The sequence below is a fragment of the Rhinatrema bivittatum genome, chromosome 3 (genome assembly GCF_901001135.1).
Source record: "Rhinatrema bivittatum chromosome 3, aRhiBiv1.1, whole genome shotgun sequence".
Taxonomy (NCBI): domain Eukaryota; kingdom Metazoa; phylum Chordata; class Amphibia; order Gymnophiona; family Rhinatrematidae; genus Rhinatrema; species Rhinatrema bivittatum.
The window spans coordinates 254,183,015-254,201,046 of NC_042617.1; the positions used below are offsets into that span (position 1 = coordinate 254,183,015).

General features: G+C 47.3%; 2 long non-coding RNA genes across 3 annotated transcripts in view; one reads left to right on the forward strand and one right to left on the reverse strand.

Annotated features, from left to right (window-relative positions):
- Positions 1-18,032, forward strand: part of LOC115087373 — a 55,546-nt gene that overhangs the window by 34,886 nt on the left and 2,628 nt on the right. The window lies entirely within an intron of this gene.
- LOC115087372 overlaps positions 11,950-18,032 on the reverse strand; it is a 104,523-nt gene continuing 98,440 nt past the window's right edge. The window contains exons 2-3 of one of the 2 annotated variants that reach the window (XR_003855504.1): positions 13,459-13,840; positions 11,950-12,161 (exon numbers count right to left, since the gene is read on the reverse strand). This is a non-coding gene — a long non-coding RNA (uncharacterized LOC115087372). The remainder of the gene's footprint in view (positions 12,162-13,458; positions 13,841-18,032) is intronic. The other variant, XR_003855503.1, reaches the window with a different exon arrangement.

The window sequence follows — 18,032 nt, forward strand, 5'->3', positions numbered from 1 at the left end:
GACTTCCCCCATGTCCCAGCTAGTGAATGGTGTGTGGGTGAGGGGGGGGGAGGAGGATGGTGAAGTCTGAGACAGCTCCCTCCCTGCATTACTAGTGAGAGGCTGGCTTCACAGACAGGGGGGAGCTGCCTGACCCTCACTCCTGACTTCCCCCATGTCCCAGCTAGTGAATGGTGTGTGGGTGAGGGGGGGGGGGGGGGGGTGGTGAAGTCTGAGACAGCTCCCTCCCTGCATTACTAGTGAGAGGCTGGCTTCACAGACAGGGGGGAGCTGCCTGACCCTCACTCCTGACTTCCCCCATGTCCCAGCTAGTGAATGGTGTGTGGGTGAGGGGGGGGGGGAGGATGGTGAAGTCTGAGACAGCTCCCTCCCTGCACTACTAGTGAGAGGCTGGCTTCACAGACAGGGGGGAGCTGCCTGACCCTCACTCCTGACTTCCCCCATGTCCCAGCTAGTGAATGGTGTGTGGGTGAGGGGGGGGGGGGGGAGGATGGTGAAGTCTGAGACAGCTCCCTCCCTGCATTACTAGTGAGAGGCTGGCTTCACAGACAGGGGGGAGCTGCCTGACCCTCACTCCTGACTTCCCCCATGTCCCAGCTAGTGAATGGTGTGTGGGTGAGGGGGGGGGGGAGGATGGTGAAGTCTGAGACAGCTCCCTCCCTGCATTACTAGTGAGAGGCTGGCTTCACAGACAGGGGGGAGCTGCCTGACCCTCACTCAAGCAGAGAAGCCCTTCTTACAAAGCTGAGCTAGTGAGTTAAGTAGGAGGAAAAGTAAACATACTTGTGCCAGTGTGGCTACTTAAAAAATACACTTACCAACAATCAATTACATATATTTGAACTGTGTACAGTTCCAGCCAGGACCACCTTTCTAAAATGCACAGTGATTGGCAAATTCAACATGCACGTGTCTGCTAACAAAAATAATAAACAAAGAAGTTCTAGTCACGTGAGTGCTGATCATCACATGTCAAGCTTCCAACTGTTTCCATTTCACATCCCCCCAACCATTACCTCAGTGGTAAACTTGGTAACATCAATAGATAAGAGCACAGCCAGCCAATAGGAATACATATTCATTCCTAAGTGACCTTTACTGACCTGGGAAGTGTGAACACTTTGTTTCATTTTCTGTTGGTGTTCATGAGTTTCCAGTTCCATTTCCCATCCCCCCAATCATCACCTCAGTGGTAACCTTGGTAACATCAATAGATAAGAGGGCTGCCAGCCAATAGGAACACATATTCATTCCTAACTGACCTTCAGTGACCTGGAAAGTGTCTATTTGTATCATTTTGAGTTAGTGCGCACTAATCGGAAAAAACGATTTTTAACGATTTTTCAACGAAATAATCGTGCCAAACACGATTTTCTTCTCCTGCCACACGATTTCTATCGTTAAGACGATATGGAAAACGATTCACATCTCTACTTTAGTCCCTGACTTGAACTTGAATTTCCTCCTAGACGAATCGAAAAGGGAACCCTGGCTGATCATTTTGACAGTAAGCAGTGGGCAGCTAGTCTCCCAGGATGGCGAGCTGGCTCCGAAAACCCCCGTCGGATAAAAGCGCAGGGGTGGAGGACAAGATGGCGGCGGAGGCCATGCTTCCCCCGGACGGGGTTTCAGACATGCTAATCTGGGAAATCACCCGAGCGGTCTCCTCCGCACTGCATGATCAGTTGCAGAAACTACAGTCTTCCCTAGACTAACTCCATGATAAGTGGGCAAATGATCAGACACGATTGGTGGCTGTGGAAGCCCGTGCAAATCAACAAGATGAGACTGGAGGAGACTAACCAAGCCAATGGCGGCTTTGTGCACTAAGACTCAAGATCTGGAAGATAAGGTGGACAAACTTGAGAACCGAGCAAGGAAGAATAACATTCGGGTGGTGGGTCTTCAGGAGACACTTCAGTCGGATACATTACACCAATGGTTTGAGAGATGGTTGCCCACCGCACTTGAGGTGGAGGGGGCGGGTGGGCCCATCGTGGTGGAAAGGGCCCACCAGTCGGGCCCGCAAGCAGAGCTGAATCAAAGACCCTGCCAAGCGATAGCCAGATATCTCAACTTTATGGACAAAACTAGAATACTTCAAGCCTACCAAAAAAAAAAAAAAAGGAGCTCCTCTATGAAGGACATAAGATTTTGCTCTTCCCGGACTTTTCAGCTAGTGTTCTCGCAGCGCGCAGGGAAATGATGCCATATTGTACGTAATTGTTTCAGAAAGGAATTCGCTTCTCTCTTCAATTTCCCGGCCAAGTTGCAGGTTTTTCATCAAGGAGCAACCCGAACTTTCACTAACAAGGAGGATGCACGTGGCTTTGTCGAAGGCCTGTGAATGATGCAGTCGGTTGCGGACTTTATCTTTGGTGGCTATAGGGCCTGTTGTATATGTTTGGACAACCTCCAGGCGAAGTCATGTAGCGCACTACTTCTTCTTGGGGACTCCGGACTCTTTTGAACTGTCGCGGACTCTCTGGTGCCCCGGAGCTCTCGGTTCACTCGTCAGCACACGGGTGGCAGAAACCGGATAAGTAGGGATGACCTGGGGCTTTGGGTATAGAGGGTAACATTGAGAATGGGACGGGAGGGGTTTGCATGGTGAGGTGTGAATGTGTGTGTGTCTGTTGGTGTGCCATACATGGGGGAACGTTGGCGAGTTCTTGGAGCATTGGCTGAAAACAGGCCCATTTTTTACGGGGGACTTTTTTCTATTGCACAGCTTACAGCGCAAAGGGGGGACCTCTACTGGGAGCTCTTCCTGCTGTATGGAATGGCCAACGCAGCACTTGTAGGGAATGGATTTTTCTGAATGGTTAGTATTGTTCTGGGTACCTTAAACATTGCGGGTTTACATTCACATATAAAGCAAAAGAAAATGCTCCAAGAATTAAAACACAGAGGGGTCACTGTTGCGTTTTTACAGGAGACGCATTTGACCGATGCCGAACATCAAAAATTGAGAAGAGAATGGGTGGGCCAAGTCTTTTACTCCTCGTTCTCCACTAGTCAGTGTGGGGTGGCAGTATTAATTGCCAAAACCCTGTCTCTCCAGGAGGAGGGCTCTATGGTGGATCCAGAGGGCAGGTATCTGATTGTACGGGGAGTGCTGCAGGGACAGAAAGTTCTGCTGGTAAATGTCTATGCCTCAAACTGTTATTCCCATCGATTTTTCACCTTTCTGGTCTCAAAGCTTTTGGAGTGGGAGGGGTATAGTATTCTCATGGGGGCGATTTTAATATCACAGATAATCCACACATTGATTGCAAACCTGCGAAAATGCTGCTGAAGAACCAGGAGGATATAGGGATTGTTTTTTTATGTAAGGACTTGCAACTCATAGACATCTGGAGGGCTATGCATTTAGATGACGCAGAATTTACGCACTTTTCTCATCCACATAATCTATATACGCGCCTGGACTATGTGTTACTGACAGAGTCACTGTTTGCTAAGGTGGACAGGAGCTCTATAGAACCCTTCCCCCTCTCAGACCATGACTTAGTGGTTTGTCATCTTAATTTGTCATTGGGAGATGGCATGTCCAGGATTTGGAGGATGCCTCCCTGGCTGTATGAAGGCCCTAAATTTGTGCCCTATTTGAAAGCTCAGTGGAAGGATTATTGTGATCTTAATGATGGGGGGGAAGTAGATGATATAGTTTTCTGGAATGCAGCTAAAGCGGTTCTGCGGGGCCATATATTGGTGTATCAGGTCAACCAAAGGCGAAAACTTACCTCCAAAATATTGAAACTTACCAAAAAGGTGATCAATTTGAAACGTGTACATACTCAAACTCTGAATGACAGCACAAAATAGGAGTTAATGCTTGCCCATAAGGAACTGAATGCGCTTCTTACCCTCAAGGCCCAACACAATTTGCTATATTATAAATTTCGGTTGTATCAGTGGGGAAATAAACCGGGGAAATTACTGGCTGAATTGCTTAAAGGTAATCGGGGTTCCTGGGGATTCATTAAATGTTTGAGGGGCGAATCTGGCCTGGCTACTAAGACTGCAGACATACTGCAGGCCTTCACTCATTATTATCGTCAAATCTACATGGTTCAACCTTCGACTTTGGAGCATAGGGAGACTTCTTTTCGTGATTTGGCACTCCCTCAGATCTCTGATGCTGCAAAACAAAAGTTGGATTCGCCTCTCAAACCGGAGGAAGTGACATGGGCTATTAAGCAGTTGTCTCTTGCCAAAACACCGGGACCGGATGGACTAGGCCCTGAATTTTACCATATCCTGGGGCCACATGTGGCTCCCTGTATGGTGGCCATGTACCAGGCAGCGCGTAGTAGGGGGCAATTGGATGCAGAACAAAATATGGCTACTATGGTGTTGCTTCCTAAACCTGATAAGGCCCTGGACAGTCCTGAGGGGTATCGACCTATTTCCCTCCTTAATCAGGATACCAAAATTTTGGCTGCAGTCTTGGCGGCTTGCTTAAATGGGGTGCTTCCTGACCTTGTGCATAGGGACCAGACAGGTTTTGTTAAGGGGCGTCTTCCTACCTGTAACCTCTTAAAGGCCTTAATTGGCGTTGCAGTCTCCATTGGGCCAGAATCTGGACGGGGTACTTATTAGGGGTATGCATTCATTTTCTACGTATTTGTAATCCGCAACGTATAGGGCCATATTCGTTGTATTCGTGGGGAAGTGAAATGTATCGCGATTCCCCACGAATACAATGAATCTTCGCCAAATTATTCGGCCATCTAAAGTAGCCAATTTGAACAAACCCCCCCCCCACCCTCTTGACCCCCCCAAGACTTACCAAAACTCCCTGGTGGTCCAACGTGGGGCCCGGGAGCCATCTCCTGTACTCACACCCTCGGCTGCTGGTATTCAAAATGGCGCCAATAGCCTTTGACCTACTATGTCACAGGGGCTACCATTGCCATTGGTCAGCCCCTGTCACATGGTAGGAGCAATGGATGGCTGGCGCCATCTTGTGCTCCTACCATGGACTTTTGGCAAGTCTTGGGGGACCCTCCTAACCCCAAGACTTTCCAAAAGTCCAGCGGGGGTCCGGGAGTGCCCTCCTGCACTCGGGCTGTCGGCTGCCGGTATTCAAAATGGCGCCGATAGCCTTTGCCCTCACTATGTCACAGGGGCTGACGGTCAGGAGGGACCCCCAAGACTTGCCACAGGGGCTGATGGTCAGGAGGGACCCCCAAGACTTGTCAAAAGTCCCTGGTGGTCCGGGAGCGACCTCCTGCACTCGGGCCGTCAGCTGTCAGTAATTAAAATGGTGCTAATAGCCTTTGCCCTCACTGTCACAGGGGCTACCAGTGCCATTGGTCAGCCCCTGTCTCATAGTAGGAGCACAAGATGGCGCCGGCCATCTATTGCTCCTACCATGTGACAGGGGCTGACCAATGGCACCGGTAGCCCCTGTGACATAGAAGGTCAAAGGCTATTGGCGCCATTTCGAATACCGGCAGCAGAGGGTGTGAGTGCAGGAGATGTCTCCCGAACCCCCCACTGGACCACCAGGGAGTTTTGGTAAGTCTTGGGGGGGGGGGGTCAAGAGGGTGGGGGGCTGTACTTAATTCAATTTTAGCCAGGAAATGAATAAGAATTAACGCATGTACGTGTCGGGGGGCCCCCCTTGCCGAATGCAACGTATCTGCCCCCGACGAATACGAATCCCGAATACAACGTATGGCATCCCTCTGCACATCCCTATTACTTATTAGTCTGGATGTGGCCAAATCCTTTGATTGCGTGGAGTGGCCATATCTACAATGGATTTTGGGGCAATTTGGGCTGGGGGGGGGGGGGGATTTCACCTCCTGGGTGCGGTTATTATATGCTGCTCCCCAGGCCCAAATTTAGGTTAATGGGTCCTCTCCCAGCCATTTGCTTTGGGGAGGGGAACACGTCAGGGTTGCCCTTTATCCCCACTACTTTTTGTGTTGTCCCTGGAGCCCCTGGTGATTAAACTTCGCATGTTACCTAGGTTTTAGGGCATTCAAATTGGCCACAAACAGGTGAAATTGGGCCTCTATGCGGATGATATGATGCTATTTGTTTGCACCCCAGGAGAGACTCTGGGGGAAATCTTACAGGTCATTGACCATTTTGGCTCCTTTCCGGGCCTCCGTCTCAATCTCACTAAGTCGGAGGTCCTGCCGCTGGATGCAGCTCTCCTGCAGCGCTGCGTGGGGTCTTTTCCACTGAGTTGGGCAACCTAGTCTCTCAAATATTTGGGTGTTCATCTTGACGTACAAAACAAGAAGGTCTATGAGTCTAATATTTTGCCCATTCTGGAGCAAACCAAATGCCAATTGGACCACTGGCGGGGTCTCCCATTATCTCTCCTGGGTAGGTGCGCTATGGTTAAAATGGCAATCTTACCCAAGTTTCTTTATTGTCTCCAAATGATACCATTGTGGGTGAGGGAAAAAGAGATGCGTTGCTTTAAATCCATAGTCAGCAGCTTTATTTGGGGTGGGGGGTGGGGGGGGGAACGGGCATGCATCAAATATGATACTTTGAGGCTGGACAAGGAACTGGAGGGCGTGGCCCTACCGGACTTGCGACTCTACAATGTTGCCTGCCTACTTTGTCAGATCCAGGAGTGGTCCTTGGGCCGCCCCAAGTTCGATCCTGAGGAACTGTTGGCTGAATGGACTGCACCGCATTCTCCGCTTAATCTCCTACATATTTAAAGTTGCTCCTCGTATTTCGTCGTCTTTTTGGATGAAGGCTCACCGTAAGGCTTGGCGGTGGTGGCGGACGGCCATCCATCGTAGCTGTAATGTTTCCCCCCTCTTATCGCTGGTAGACAATATTAACTTTCTCCCTGGCCAAGGGAACTGTCTTTCAACAGTGGGCAGTTAAGGGTCTACGACTCCTTTGGCAGATGGTGGATGAGGACAGTGCTACTATTTACTCTTTTCAGCAATTGCAGACCCAGTGGAAACTCCCGTCTACACAGTTTTTCGCATATCTACAGGCCCGCTATTACTGTCATCAAATCTGTGAAGGAGATCCAAGCCAGCTTACTCTTTCAGACATGGAAGATTCTTTCTATGATCGTGTTTTAACAAAATCAAAGTTTGGAATGTATCAGCTGAAAGCCGCCCTACCTGCTATTCATCTTTCTCAACTGGCGACTAAGTGGCAGTCTGACTTAGGGGAGCCCATTACGGCTGAGCTTTTGAAGCGGGCCTTTTCAGGCATGGGGAGGCAGTTACCCTCAGCGGCCTTTTGAGAGACTCATTTCAAATGTCTTCATCGCACATACCTCTCCCGTGCCAGGGGGGTGTCCAGAGGACTATGGTCTTCGGATATGTGTCTCAAATGCGGCAGTCTTTGTCACATGTTCTCTGGTTGCCTAAAATTAAGTCATTTTTGGTCGCAAGTCTGGGGTTTGTTGGAGCGGGTCCTGAGATGTTCGATCCCTTGGTCTGGGACACTGTTTACCTACACTTATTGTAGGAGGCTGAAAAGCTCCCTAGAGGAGATCTTCAGTATGTCAGTTTAGCCCTTGTCCTGGCAAAAAAGCAGATTCTACTGACTTGGAATTCGGATCTATCACCTACTACACAAGCTTGGAAGGGCGCAATGCAACAAACGGCCCACATGGAACTCCTGCGACAGCATTCTATCCCTCATCCAAAAACTCGTATTGCTCTCCAACGGTACTTCAGATTGTGGGAACGTACACTTTAATTTCTGTAATTTCTCCTGATCCTGTGTGTGTGTGGGGGCCCTGGGGATGTGTGTGGCATGACTGTGTGTGGGAGTGTTTGGGGGTTAGGGGGGGAGGCCTGGGAGGTACCGGGTGGGGGTAGCATTATAATGGGAGGAAAAAAAGTGAAAAACCCTGGATTGGTAGGCACGTTATGTCTGGTTAACTGTTGACCTGTTCAAGTTGTTTTGTTATCTTGTTGCTTGTAGGACAGTTGGATAATCATGACATGTATGTCTGCATTTATCTTGCCTTGATCCGAATAAAAGATGATAAAAAAAAAAAGAAATTTAAGCTGTTTATATCAGTTATTTACTTTTTCAGATAATACAAGGCTTAGAGGGCACTCCATGAAGTTAGCAAGTAGCACATTTAAAACAAATCAGAGAAAATTCTTTCACTCAATGCACAATTAAGCTCTGGAATTCATTGCCAGAGTATGTGGTTAAGGCAGTTAACTTAGCTGGGTTTAAAAAAGGTTTGGACAAGTTCCTGGAGGAGAAGTCCATAAATTGCTATTGGTCAAGTAGGCTTAGGGCCAGATTTTAAATTCCTGGCACACGGAAATCCTGGGAGATATGCTTGTGGCGGGCCGCAAGCGCACCGAGCACATTTTCGAAACAGCCTGGCCATGCAAGTATCTACTAGTATGGCCAGAAGTGCCAGGCATTTAAAAAGGGGTTGGCCAGTGGAGGGCCGGTGGCGTGGTCTGGGCCGGCTGGACAGCACTATTTTGCCAGCCAGCGCATAAAACTTACTCTGCTCGGAGGAGAAGGTAAGTTCTAAAAAAAAAAAAAAAAAAATAGGGTAGTTAGGGTGGGTTTAGGGGTCGGGGTGGAGAGGTAAAAAGGGAAGAAGGTTAAGAACATAAGAACATGCCATACTGGGTCAGACCAAGGGTCCATCAAGCCCAGCATCCTGTTTCCAACAATGGCCAATCCAGGCCATAACAACCTGGCAAATACCCCAAAACTAAGTCTATTCCATGTTACTGTTGCTAGTAATAGCAGTGGCTATTTTCTAAGTCAACTTAATTATAGCAGGGTAATGGACTTCTCCTCCAAGATCTTATCCGATCGTTTTTTTAAACACAGCTATGCTAACTGTATTAACCAAATCCTCTGGCAACAAATTCCAAAGTTTAATTGTGCATTTAGTGAAAAAGAACTTGCTCCGATTAGTTTTAAATGTGCCACATGCTAACTTCATTGTTAGTTAAGGGAAGCAGACTGGGAGGGAACTGGGCAAAGATCCGATCACTTTGGAGCATGTTTTTGTTACAAAATACCCTCCCTTGCGCATGCGAGTCAGAACCCACGCACACATACATGCACCGATATAAAATTGATCATGCTATCCCTGCAGATGTATAATAAAATTATCTGGTAATATGTATGTTTTTTTCAATCCAGATCATTTAAGAGAATTTTTGAATGGTAGAGCACAAAATCCTGTTAATATTTAATAATCTGGATCATTAATTATATACTGTGAATTCACATTTACCTATTCTAGTCCTCTCATGATTTTGTAGATCTCCATCATATTCCCCCTCAGCCGTCTTTTCTCCATGCTGAACAGCCCTAACCTCTTTAGCCTTTCCTCATAGGAGAGCCATTCCATGCCCTTTTTCATTTTGGTTGCCATTTTATTCACCTAAACCCTTAGACCTAAATATGTTTATTAGAATGTGCATTCGTTTGAAATGAAAGTATGAAACATGACAAATGTGTCCATTTCATTTTGTTTTAAATGAATCAAAAGATAAAAAAATAAATACATTTGTACATTTTGTGTTTTCGGGACATTGTACGCCCGAAAACAAAAATCTAACAAAAAATACTCCAAAAACTGAAATGAAGATGAAAAACAGTGTGCTTATCCTTAATGTTTACTCCTGTCTCAGGTTGGAATATCTCCAGGCTGCATCCCATTATCGGATTGGACCAATTTTGACACATTTTTCCTTGCATGGAAAAATAGGTAACCTACCTACCAAACTCATGCTGTTGTCTTTGTCACATGCCATCAGGAGAAAATCTGCAAAGACTGCCTTTTCCCATGGCAAAGCCATTATTAAAGAGACAGCACCACTTTTCCTGCTGGAAACTGCAGCACTCATCTCTTCAAAATGGCTTGGCCCTGATCAGAAGACCTACAATTCTTTTCCCAAGGTGCATACCTCAGCATAAATCTGCTTCACTTCACTCGAGTTCCTTCTTTCATAAGAGCACATATATACATCAACTCACTGCTAATCACTCAGAATCACATCCGCTATTCATACTATTCTACACGGGGATTAATTTGTAGACAAAAAGGAAGTGGAACTGTGGAGGATGGAGAGATGGGCGGGGCCACGGCCAGTTATGACCTGTATAAAGGGGTGGGACCAGGGCCAGTTGCAACTTTTTCTCACACACACACACACACAATCCTGAACACATTCTTCACGCTTTTAACATGCTCAATGGGCTCTGGTAGGCAAAGGACAGCTGGGGTTGGGGATGCATGGCTACTGGGGTAAGGAGGAAAAGGCAGATAGAGAGAATGGGGGCTCTTACCCCCTCCTCCTCTCTGTCCTGGTGATCCTGATCTTCCAACCCCAGCTTTCCATAAATTCATCAGTGGCCCTTGTCTCCCCCCCCCCCCCCCAGTGGTCTTAAGGCCCTTGTTTAACCCCCCCCCCCCCTTTCCCCAGTGATCCTCAAGCCGCATCTTTCCCTGGAAAATATCCCTCTCCAGCAAATCTCCTCCTCTCTTTCCTCAGCCAGTAAATTACAGGCCTCCTCTTCAAGCCAGAATCAGCTGGATCACTTCTGCTGTAGGGGGCAGGAGCAGGCTAGGGTGCACTGTCTGCTGTCCTCAGTCTCCTTGGACAGGAGTGTGAGGCTTGGAGTCCAAAAGTATGGCCTACTCTGCCTCCTTAGGGGTGGAAGGAAGGGAGCAATGCCACATGTTGTCCTCATTTACTCTCTCCTCTCTCCCTCCCCACCACTCCCTCTGGTCACTTCATTCACAGACTGTGCCTCCGATTCTGATCATCTCACTCAAATCTCATAAACCCTCTGATCCCCTCACACCCTGCAGCACTTTTGAACCCCTAACTCACTCTTTCCTTCCTCCCCCACACAACTCACAGTCTCTCTGATACCTTCACTCACTCTTTTGCCCTCCCACATCCCATCACTCACTCTCCTTCCCCTCCCTCCTATCTCTTCAGTCACTTCCCTCTCCCCATCCCCTCGTTCATTCTCTTGCCCTTTTCACCCTCACCAGTGTGGTCACCTGCAGCAGGGGCAGCAGGACCTGGGATGACAACATAAGCAGGAAGTCAATACACCCAGGAGTGGCAGAAGCAGTGGGGCTGACAGGCATTCAATCCTGCAGCTTATTTACCTTTGCTGTTGTCCCTCACAGCTTCCTAAATTGTGCTGGAAAACTGCACAATGGCTGCCCTTCTTTCAGGATAATCAGCTCCAGTACTTTCGGTTCTGCTCTGCTTCCTCCATGGGCTGCAGGGCAATAAATAATCTATGCAACTACTGACCTGTTTCAGGAGAGCCAGAAATTATATACACTGCCGGCTCTGCTCTGTTTTCTCAGGTCCCAGAAAAAAGGTGGCAGAACAGCATTCCGGGTTAGGATTGCCAACTGGCTCAAGATTTTCAAGACAAATCGACCAGTCCTGGTTTTACCCCATTGCATGCTGGGAGTAAAACCAGGACTGGATTGACATGTCCTGATTCAGTTGGCAACCCTGTTCTAGATTGTTCTGCCAGAAATTAAGTCCTTGGTAATGCACACAAAAAAGGGTTACACTTGTACAAGTTTGAAAGTTGTGAGCAGTAGTGCCATTGATCAAAGCCAGGGTTGAAGCCTTGACCACTGGCAGCACTGCTCACAAGTTTCAAACTTGGGCTAATTTATACCCTTTTTATGTCTGTTCTTTGCTCTTCAGAGTCTGCCTCAGTTCAGCCCTTCCCCTTCTGTTCCTTACAATACAGGAAAAAGGGGAGGGATCAAGAGGAGAGGGGCTGGATTAGGGAGCAGGAGTGGCTGTTCTCTCCTCTCCTCTGTGGGCTGCAGGATCACCCCCCTCTCCTCTTCGCTGCAGGCTGCCTGCAGAAGAACACCCCTGCTGCTCTGCCTCTTAAACCTGATAAGAAGTACCAGAACTGCATTCCTTGCCTTCCCCCCCACAAATTAAGCCCTGATTATCCAGCCAGCTCAGACATGATGTAACAACAAACACCATAAATCAGCTAAATGTAATCAGTATTAATTAGTGACAAAAAGAAGCACAGGATTAAACATTTAATTGTAGCTGGCTGCCGGGAAGGGTCATGCTGAGGGTTCTGGCTGGGTCCCTGCCTCTGGCCTCCTGCTAGGCTGCTGCTTTGGGGGCCAGTAGCTCTTGCTGGAGTATGCTGTTGTGTAGCTGAAAAAGAAATGGCACATCAACCAATAAGCAATTTAAACACATATTTAGGAGGACAATTTCTAAAGGGACCTAACCGACTAGATCCCCCAGGATGAAAACTGCCTGCCCCATAGTGGCTAAAAGTACACACATCCCTTCACAACATGCATACTTTTAGTTGCCAGTGGTGGTCTTAGGTTGGAGGATCCTTGGAGCATGCCCCCTGGGCAAGGACTGTTGCTGCACTGACTGGACTAAATAAGCTGTATAGGAATATAAAATAGGGGGAAAAAAAAATTCTCCAGGTGGTTGCAAGGGAAGGCTTATAGCATCATATCCCAGTCCTGGTTCTGACTGAGCTGGAAGCCCAAAAAAAAAAAAAAAAAAAAGTTTTTCTGAGGCTGCTTATTTATTTATTTATTTCATTGGACTCAATATTCTGCCTTTCTTGTGCAAACCGGCACGGATCACAAAATAAATATATGAATAAATAAATGCTCTTAAGATGTTTTCCTGTTTTCTGTCTATGAGAACAATGCTTAGTACATAGGTCCCATTGTTTTCTATGGAGCACATCAGTGTTGGAAAGGATATTTAAATAAGGCAGTGAGGTGGCTGATGTGTGGATAAGTCTTCTTCCCTTGGTTCATGCTGACTGTGGGATAGCCAAGTAACTTCTTAGGCTGGAGGCACTTATCATACTAACGCCAGCCTTCTTTCTTAAAAGATTCCACTTTAATATAGCACCAGTATTCATAATATGTTAAGCTCTAGCAGTATTACTCACAGCTTCACTTCAGGACAGTTGTGTTTCAGGAGAGGCCTTCTCCTGGAGACATGGGGCCTCTCGTTCCTAGCTGGACTCACATTCTTATTCCTCCTCCCAGGGAACCTGCCCACAGAGCTATATCTTTATGGCTTTTAAGGTGGATCAGGTTAGATGCCTAGTCCCACACAGGTTAAAGAGGGTTTGTAGGGCCACTCCTTTACACTGACATTACAATTTAAAATGCTGTTTGTACTTCCTCTACCTTATTTCAGATACCGGTGACATCAGGAGAGCAACTTTGCAAATTTGAAAAAAGTAGCATGGTTGCCATGTGATTTCATTTAAATGCCTGGAAATATTAATATAAAAATAAGGTAATATCTTTTTATTGGATTAACTTAGTGCATATTTTGACTACCTTCCAGGAGCTATTACTCCCTTCCTTCCCTGAGGTGAACAGCAGTGAAGAAGAAAATAACTCTCGAGCATTTACTTGAGTAAATGTCTTTTGAAAATTGCCCTCTAAAATTTTAAGTTCAGACTTACCTGGCCACGTTTGCTATTTCATTTTCAAACAGCACAGGATTATGGGTCTGTCATGGTCAGGCAAACTGGATTCAGGAATTCCCCCAGCAGGAGATGTGCAGGGCTCTATAGCAGAGCATGGCAGGGTCTTCTGCCAATTCAGTCACCTCCCCCTTGGATTGGGCCCACAGGTTCTGGTAGCCGGCAGGACTTTTCTAGCAGGGTGCATGGCAGGACGTAGTCAGGGCCATTTTAAGTCTGAGGAGGTAGATATTGTAGTTGGTAGCTTGGCTTTCATGTCTGTCTTTTCAAGTATATAATTGTGATATATGTATTTGCATGTCAGTCCCCAGGATCATCCTCCTGTTTACACAGCTGTGCTAAAATCTGTTGAATTTGAATTCTGGGAACAAATAGGATATGCAATGAATCTTTGCTGTTTTGCAGTACTGTCAAAAAAAACTGACAAAAAAGAAGCATAAGTGACCCATAGTTAGATATTTAAACTCTATAAGAAAAGACTTTAAACAAGGCATTGATTCAGTTTTGTTAATAGCAAAAGTATCTGGCCACATCACTAAAAAATAATTTATGGGTAGAATTCCATGTAGTTCTGGTCATATATGCGCTATCCAAAATCCATAAGACACTTGTCCACTTTCTGTGTAGAGCAGACCTATTATTAGAGCCAAAGATTCATTGCTTCAACCATTGTCCATCTTTATTGACATAAAATATATCTAAGATCCTTTGTCCCATGATTTGGCTGACATCATCACTATTCTGGAAAACATCCCCGACACTCTTTCTGACATTGTTTTGGGCACAATAGACATTGAAGCCCTTTATACAAACATATTGTCTCACTACATGGCCTTAATACAGAAATTGATTGGACTGCTTTTCTTTGAAACAGTGATAAGAGAATCATTGTAATCTGTTGCTTATGGGGCTCCTCTTTTCACTGTGATGTGCATGTTTATGAATAGGAAAAATGAAACAAGTTGTAGTTTTCTATTGGCCATTACCCGGGGAGAGGGGGAGCAGCGAAAGCAATATAAAAAGCACAGGTGGACAGCTGACAGCGGGAGGACGGCCCGGAGCGGGAGATCGCTCCCGGGACCCCCACTGGACCACTAGGTACCTGTAAAAAGTTTTTTGGGGGGGGGGGTCGGGAGGGTGGGGGAAGCTAAGGGGTTACTTTTAAAGGGTCGGGGTAGGTTTTTTGTTTATTGGCTGGGGCGCAGCCGATAAACAAAACGCGATCGGGCCCGATGGAAAAAAACCCACATGTGAATCGGAACCGGAATCCGAACTGATTCCGGTTCCGATTCACATCTCTATTTGTAATCCACACCACTGCTTTGGCATTCACTCCCAAGCTTCTCATTTTATTCACAAGCCTCATATGCGGGACTGTATCAAAAGTTTTGCTGAGCTCCAAGTAGATCCTAGCAAGCACCTTTCCTCAATCCAATTCTCTAGTCACCGAATCAAAAAAATCAGATTTGTCTGACAGGACCTTTCCCTAGTGAATTCATGCTGCCTTGGTTCCATTAACCCACTGGAAATTAGATAGTTCACTTTCATTTCCTTCAGCAGAGTCTCCATTAATTTTCTCACCACCGAGGTGAGTCTAACTGGTCTGTAGTTTCCGGCCTCCTCTCTGCTGTTGCGTCCTTCGGTCCTAGACTGCTTCGCCCCATTTGCCTCACCTTAATTCACGGCTCCTCCCGCTTACCTTGGGAAAATGGCTACTGCCGCGTCTACAAGCCGCCCTCTCCAGCGTCCCCAGAACGGCTATGGTGCTGCCTCCCGCCATACTCCTCCCAAGGTTCTACTAGGGTGTGCACGCGCTACCCTCATCTTTATTCCAGCTATGGCGCGAATCTCGGGGGTGTCCCCCTCAAGTGACATCATGCCATCCGGGTATTTAGCCTAGTCTTACTTGCTAGCTCGTCAAGTTAGCAACGATTGGTCTCGGCCGGTCAATGCTACTCTGCCGCTTCCGTGCTGCCACTGGAAGCTTTCTCTCTGCCCTTCGTGGTACTGACTAACCTGGGTATCTGCTCCTCGAGGGCCCTCTGATTTCAGGGATCAGGTACTCGCTCCTCGAGGGCCTGCTCTCCCTGCCTCGGTGCCAGTACCATCTACTTCTACCTGGTGGAATCGCATATCTACAGCTACCATCTAGTGTGTAATCTCAGTCTGTCTCATCTACAGCATTGCCTTGCTGGGAAACCTACACTGGAATTCCCCTATACCAACAGGGTGAGACGGGTTCCCTCTGCCGAGGGTCCCGAGAATGCTACATCCAGACTACCTCACTACTGCCACCTCTGGTGGTACCCTACAAGCTGTACAAGAAAAGTTTTAATTCTGTGTTTGGACATCCTGAGTCTAGCCCAGTACTGTGGCTCCCCACGGGGCTCCTCCCTGTGGGCATGGTCATCTGTCACAGTACCCGAGAATCCACCCAAACACCGCTTAACCATAACACTGCTACCACTCTTGTGAAGCGGGCTCTTCTCCAATCCTTCAGTGGACCCGCCAGCACATCTCTGAGCTCTCTCAGTATCCTGGGGTGTATCTCATCCGGCCCCATGGCCTTATCCACTTTACCTAACTCCTCCCTTACATTTTCTTCTGTAAATGGAGTTTCATCTACTCCATCCCCATCTACTGCCTTTTTTTTTAATTTTTAACTTTTATTTAAGCATAAAGGGTGAAAAACAAGTATGACTACAGTTTGAAATTAACATATACAATTCAATATGAACAAATATACTGTGAAATTGTAAACCGTTGTGATGGCAAAACCGAACAATAGTATATAAAACTCGATAAATAAATATCACTGAAGACATCTTGTCAATGAACTGCTATGGACAAAAAAATGCACTGTCTTTGCACCCATTATGCATACAATTTTTATTTCTCTTAGTCATGAGACAAGAGAACACACAGCAACAACCATTCATACTCATGCACTCATCATACCCACATGCTTCCTCATACCCTATCTTAAATACATCAGGAGGAAAGTATCTCTTGGGCCTGATCACTTTGAAGAGTATCCACTAGCCAATAATGACTGGATAAGTGTTGCAGGTAAAAGGTTAAACATGAGTTCCCACAATTTTATATATTCTTCTTGAACTTTTCACCATGCAAATTTGACATCTAGTCTTTCTACTTGCATCCAATCTGCTAATTTTTGATGCCACATCAATGGCGTGGGACTCGTTGGTTTGATCCACTAGAATGTCCGGGATGGCATAGAGTCCAACAGGATAAACATCCTGCATGAGACTAAATACAAAATTGAATCTTTATGGGTAGAAATCCCTTGTGTATCAGGGAAGACTACAGTGATAGGGGTATACTACCGTCCACCTGGTCAAGATGGTGAGATGGACAGTGAAATGCTAAGAGAAATTAGGGAAGCTAACCAAATTGGTAGTGCAGTAATAATGGGAGACTTCAATTACCCCAATATAGACTGGGTAAATGTATCATCGGGTCACGCTAGAGAGATAACGTTCCTGGATGGAATAAATGATAGCTTTATGGAGCAATTGGTTCAGGAACCGACGAGAGAGGGAGCAATTTTAGATCTAATTCTCAGTGGAGCACAGGACTTGGTGAGAGAGGTAACGGTGGTGGGGCCGCTTGGCAATAGTGATCATAATGGGGTAGATTTTCAAACTCCGCGAATAGGCCTACTTTTGTTGGCGCTCCAGGCGCAAACAAAAGTAGGCCTATTCGCGCGGATACGCGCGTATCTGCTAAAAACCTGGATCGGCACGCGCAAGGCTATTGATTTTGTATAGCCGGCGCGCGCCAAGCCGCGCAGCCTACCCCCGTTCCCTCTGAGGCCGCTCCGAAATCGGAGCGGCCTCGGAGGGAACTTCCTTTTGCCCTCCCCTCACCTTCCCCTCCCTTCCCCTACCTAACCCACCCACCCGGCCCTGTCTAAGCCCCCCCTTACCTTTGTCGGGGGATTTACGCCTCCCGGAGGGAGGCGTAAATCCCCGCGCGCCAGAGGGCCTCTGGTGCGCCGGGCCGCGACCTGGGGGCGGGTACAGAGGGCGCGGCCACGCCCCGGACCGCCCCGGGCCGTAGCCACGCCCCCGTACCCACCCCAAAACGCTGCCAACACGCCCCGAAAACACCGCTGCACTCGGTCCCGCCCCCGACACGCCCCCGACACGCCCCCCTCCGAAAACCCCAGGACTTACGCGAGTCCTGGGGCTCTGCGCGCGCCGGTAGGCCTATGTAAAATAGGCTCACCGGCACGCAGGGCCCTGCTCGCCTAAATCCGCCCGGTTTTGGGCGGATTTAGGCGAGCAAGGCTTTTAAAATCCGCCCCAATATGATCAAATTTGATTTAATGACTGGAAAAGGAACAGTGTGCAAATCCAAGGCTCTCGTGCTAAACTTTCAAAAGGGAAACTTTGATAAAATGAGAAAAATTGTTAGAAAAAAACTGAAAGGAGCAGCTACAAAAGTAAAAAATGTCCAAGAGGCGTGGTCATTGTTAAAAAATACCATTCTAGAAGCACAGTCCAGATGTATTCCACACATTAAGAAAG